At 33.8% G+C, this 6,000-nt stretch overlaps 1 protein-coding gene across 2 annotated transcripts in view; it reads left to right on the top strand.

Annotated features, from left to right (window-relative positions):
- The window catches only part of RIMS1 (regulating synaptic membrane exocytosis 1), a 216,182-nt gene that overhangs the window by 142,414 nt on the left and 67,768 nt on the right, over nucleotides 1–6,000 (top strand). The gene's annotated exons all lie outside the window — the stretch shown is intronic.

Genomic DNA, 6,000 nt, shown 5'->3' with positions numbered 1-6,000 from the left:
GGAGGCGGAGGTTGCGGTGAGCCGAGATCGCGCCATTGCACTCCAGTCTGGGTAACAAGAGCGAAACTCCGTCTCAAAAAAAAAAAAAAAAAAAATGTGCCCACAGTAGAAAAGTATTTGAATTTGTGAGTTTATGCAATTCTTTCAGTGACTCAGGAAAATCTGTCATGTTAAGCCTCAGGTTCCCTTAGTGACTTCCCAAGAGGCTCAATTATTCACTCATGGGAAGAAGAGAAAGAGTAGTTTCCCACTTCAGTTGTGTTAATTCCAATTAGAGGTTCATAACCAGCAAAGTTTGGGATATGTTTCCAAATTTAGTGGCTGTAGTGGGTTAAATGCTGGAAGAGTCACAGGGGAAAATGTTGTATCTATCTCAGTAATACTTATGGGCAGACAAGACCAAGTAATATTTTTGAATAGAAAGGTCTTTAAAAAAAAAAACGTAATAATTTACATGCTTTAAATTTAACTAAACAAGTTGGTAGCTGTTGTATTGTTATTTGGTGGATTCAAATCCATTATAATACTCTGTAAGACACAGAAGAGCTGCATTTTTTTTCCTGAAATACTCAAATTCATAAAATTTTGCCAACAGTTTATGGCAACATGATCCAGATCGATTTCCTTTATGTTGGTCTGTTAGTATGGCTGTGGCAAAGAGTGAATCATTGTGTATTCCTAGTCCTCTGTGAGATCTAGGAAGACCTATTACTTATTGTTCTTTTAAGAGCTGGAATTTAGTTAAGGAGTTTCTTAATTTTCCAAAAGCTGTAGATAAGAAGAAGTCAAATATAATACAGAAAGACAAGAGTCTCCTGGTTGGCAGTAATGTCAGGAATATCTACTACGGAAAATCGTACCCATTCGTTTGTTCACACATCTGTTTGTATGTGTATTCATGCATTCCCTGCACTTATCTATTCATTCATTTGTACCCAAAGACTCTGCAAGGCATAGGAGATACAAAGACAACTAAGTATAGTTCCTGTACTCAAAGCGGCTGTTTGAAACTTATGCTAAAGCCTACAAAATAAACAGATCTATATCTAGCCTGTGTTCTATAAGTCTGGCTCTAAAATAAATCCAATAAAATCTTAGAAAATATTTTCACTTAATAACTGAGGCTGTAAGAAAATTATAATCTCCATATTAGCAGCAACTACATATTTAACACTATATCCTCATTATGCATGAGATATAGTAGGTAAATAGTTGTTTAAAGAATGAAGCAATACTGGATATATTCTTCAAAAAGTTTTGTGCTTTTTAGGTTCAAACTGAAGCCATCTATAGAGTTGTTATAAGTTTTCACTCATATAAAGACTTGTTCTCCAGTTAGAAATGAAAGTGGGCAACTTGGGAATTTTTAATGCTATAGTGGAAGGTATAACCTCCACTTTGCTTTTAGATCAGTCAGTAAATCTTAGCCTGAACTTTCTCCTAGCAACCAGAGTCTCTGAGTAAGTATCACATTCATACTGGAAACAACAGCTGTGCTTTGTATGTATTAAAATGATGAAATTCTTTTAGCTATCAAGCTCAGAACCCTTTGCCATCACCCTTTGGCATCATAAACTCCTTAGTAACCTGAGCTATGTATATATACTTCCTTATACCAAAGGCGGTTTGGAGGTTGGGGGTGGGGATGGCATGCAGCATTCTATTTTGACATGTGGCTGAGGTGACGGGAGGATTTTAGCAGCTCCGTGGGTGGGTGTTCAGGGAGCAGGTGGCATTGGGAGAAGGAAGTGACTGTCAGGATCTGGTGGCATTTGGGGGCGTGTATAAGCAGGCATTAAAAAAAAAAGAGTTGGATATTCTAAAAACACTTTGGTATTCTTATAATAAGAAATGTAATCCAGGGCTTTTGCTGTTCTAAGGCACAGCATTTTACTTTGTTACCCTGTGCAGTTTTAGGAAAAGAGCCCAAAGGGTTAAAGTTAAATAAGAGTGGTAACCAGTACACAGTATATTTTCAAAATGTGAATGATCCCTTGAGGTTTTAGGTTTTTCACAACTTTTATTGATGTGTAATAGATGTAATATGTAAAAACGACATATATTTAATATATACAATTTGATGAGTTTGGACGTATGTGTAGACCATGAAACCAGCATTACAGTCAAGGTAGTAAACATATCTGTCACCTCCAAAAGTTTTCTTGTGCCCCTTTGGGTTTTTTGTTCTTTCTTTTGGTATTTGTTTGTTTTAAGGCAGTGCTTTCGTTGGTCAATAGTAGGCTTCTTTATGTTTTTACTTTATCAGAGAGCAAAGAGTTTTCACCTCACTGTTCATACTGGTTGATTTGAGAGACATTAATTGCCTCAAATGAAATGAGCTGTTTCTGTGTGTCGATTAGAACCACATCAACAACTGATTACCTTTAACATTTGGTATTATGTGGCATATATATCCTGAACTGCACCTCGAGTTGCTCATCTCTTAAGAAATCGGGGCACTCTGACATGCACAATGAAAGCATTTCTTCAGTTATTGATCTAACCATCATGATCCCAGCCTCTCTGGAGATATGGGGAGAGTAAGTTTTGATTCAGTTCTTTCTTGAACAAACAAGCAAAACATATATATATATATTATATTATATATATATAATCTATATATAACTTACCTGCCCCCAGTTTTCCAAGGACACGATTGAAATCTTCAGTAAAAAAGGCTAAACAACAGAAATATGAAAAACCCAGATATATTAATCAGAATGGCATTACAAAGATATTTCTAGAATTGAATAGCAAGTCTCTTTTTTAAGTAGGCTTTCGATAATCTGTGGTAATTTGTAAACACTGTCACATCAGAACCATAAAAAAGACAGTATTCAAAATCTTTGGGAAAACATTTTTTCATAAATCAGTGTAATGTTTAAAGATAAGAATACCCTTCAAATGTTCATGACACTTTAAAGACATGTTAGGGCTTAAACACCTTAAATGTAGATATTCAAATAGAAATTGTTGTATTAGGCCTTAACTCCTGAACATTTATAAGCTCATATTGAAATGGGAATAGGGAGTTTTCAAAACAAGTGTTTACTTAACTCTTTATTAAGGGTTATGAGGGGGAAGGAATCAAGGTCAGTAATGCGACAAATCAATGGTTATGTGGTGAAAGCAGCATCAGTTACAGATATTCCCGACTGCATCTTTTGTTCCTCAAAGGAAGAGTGTTCAGACTGCAAGTACGTTAGAAATAACATGGTGTCGCTTGCTGTTCTGGGCTTTGCAAGAACTTGCTGGAAATGAAGTTTCTGGGACTCTTATGTGGTTTGTGTTGGGATTTCTTCAAGTTACCATAATGAGGTGTTTCCCTGTTGCCCTGAACTGGCTGGGCTATAAGAGTCTTCTTACACAATTATTGTTTTAAAGTATCTCCCTCTTAGGTGTATCCTGATATATTTACAGTTTATAAATTAAGAGTTTATTTTAATTAACAGTGATAATCTGAAAACAATTTAAAATAGCATTTTACTGACAATTCAACATGAAAATGACCTTGATTTGACTTTTCCTAACAGTTTTCAAGTGGTTTTTGAATGCTCTTTTGTTTGTAATCATTTCTTCTCCAGAAACCACCATTCATTAAGTGCTTTCCAAAAGAAGAAATACCGGTATTTTTCCTAACTACAGGTGTAAATTAGAAACATACTTGTTTCAAATAATGTTGATTGCCAAACATTATACCATATTGTCATCATTGGTGTCAAATATGGAAACCAATTTAATGATTCTTATATATTTTTGGTGATGAAAAGCAAAAAAATATGAGGCACATTTCTCTTAATCTCACAAATACAGAGAGAAAATGTTAATTTTTTTCCAAAGCAGATCTTCCTTTGTACTTGACATTCATTTTGACAGTATGAAGAAACTGTAAATGGATTGATCAAAGTGTGTTGACATTTTAGTGGGTTTTAAATGATTCTTGGTATTCAGGCAGGGCTGATGGCTTCATCTGCAGGTGAGCCATATTGTTAAAATATTGAAAAACTCTTACTGCTTAAAAAACGGTGCCCTTCATTAAATTCCTCCAAACTACCTTTACCTCCCAAGAACCAAGACCCTCTCTGATCCAACATATAAGGGAGTTTTGGGACAATATATTTTTTGTATTGGACATTCTATCTGGTTCTATGATTTGGGTAGAGTTATTAGTTTGCATTTAAAAATGTATATTCAGAAATGTTAATGGATTAATATTAGTTTTAATAGCCCAAATGAAGTTTTAACCCAATGTGTATTGTATCAAAGAGACTTATGTAATACAAGTACAATGATTCAAAGCATTCACTATGCTTAAAATAACTGCTATAACAAATATGGCATGTTTTGGTGGGCAGGCTTAATAAGGAAGCAGAAAGAAATACTGGATAATACAAATTATTACAATATTTGACTTAACACTTTTTTTCATATTTTTGCACAACTAAAGGATAGAAGCCAGAACTGGTAACTTAAACTCACAGAGACTGCAAATTGGCATTGTTCACAGCACGTAGTTTTAGCTGCTAACACAAAAAGTATTTTAAAATAATTATTTTTGGATTTGCTACTGTTAGATTCTATGATATGGGATAGAAGATACTTAGTACCTAGGAACCTTAACTTTCTCATCTGCAAAATGATGAGTAGAACTAGGCTCTATCTCAAGTTCTATAATTTGTATTGTTATGTCCCATTTTCCCTTATGCACAATAATTCCACTGGAAGACTCATGAAGATAGACCCTGGTGTCCAGTTACAGTTTCCAGCCATCTGTTGTTTGGAGCTGAGTGAGAGCAATAACAGGACTTAATGAATAGTAGTCACAGACTTTCCTAGGCAGCATGACGAGAATGTGAAATTTGGAAATGCCTGTCTAGATTTTGAATTCTAGCATATAGGACGATATTTTTATTTTACAGATGATAAACACTATGCCCTGAAAGGAAAGCCTGAAGTCAAGTTAGACAATTTCTTAAACTAGAAGTTAGGATTTGGGCTAGTATATTTGGGGTACATAGGTAACATTTTGAAAATTAGACCTGTACTCTTTCATATATTATGATTACTATTACATAAAATATGTAAGTACTTTTAGGATGAGATGTCTCAGCAAGCTACAGAATCTATGATTAAAAGAATATTAGTGTCATACACTAGCACCTAATAACTAAACAAACTCTGGAAAGCTAAAGTAAATTTAATAAATACTAGATTGTTAGGTAAAATAACATTTTATTGTTTCACTTTACTTTTGTTTACTCATAATTTTTTAAATATTCATTTAAATTTTAACTTTAATTTTATAAATTCATTGCAGATGTTCAAAAGATATTAATAATATCATTTAAAAATATTTCATGTCTCCCTACAATGCTACAACCCCTCAAAAAGCCTATTTGTTATCTGGTGATCATTTCAGATGTTTTCATTTTAAATTGTCCTGCTCACCTTATAGACAATACAAATTGACCTTTAATATTTGTTTTTAGAATATAATGGCTGAATTTATGCTTACATATGTTTGTGTGGTTATATGTGTATGTATGTGTGCACAAGTGAATACACATTAAGTAGCTCCAGATGGGCTTTATGAACATAATTTTGAAAAAATAAACTGAAGTTTGTTCTTTCCATCTGCCCATGTGATTGGAATCACACTTATTGAGAAGACAGAGCATTGCATTCTGGCCACAGAGAAAAGCCTGAATACCTGGCTGCATGTGCTAAAGTCAACTGATGCCAACAGATTTTGTAGATTTGTATTCATTTTTGGATAATAAAGAGAGGTTTTGAGAAGGCTTATAAGAAAGGTGTACAAAGTGAAATCCTAAAAAGTTGTTTGGATATGGTATCAAAAGTAATAGTTTTAATCTTGATCACTTAAGATGAAGGGAGGATGCTTATTTAATAAAAACCAGAGAAAGATCAAATTCTTTTCTTAGGTTATATCTAGGGCTTGATGAAACTTTATATGTGTATGAAATCTGTTTTACTAATACA

This window comes from Cebus imitator, unplaced genomic scaffold (assembly GCF_001604975.1).
Source record: "Cebus imitator isolate Cc_AM_T3 unplaced genomic scaffold, Cebus_imitator-1.0 Scaffold218, whole genome shotgun sequence".
Classification (NCBI taxonomy): domain Eukaryota; kingdom Metazoa; phylum Chordata; class Mammalia; order Primates; family Cebidae; genus Cebus; species Cebus imitator.
Note: the sequence above shows the minus strand (reverse complement) of the source record. Positions and strands in the feature narration are given on the sequence as shown.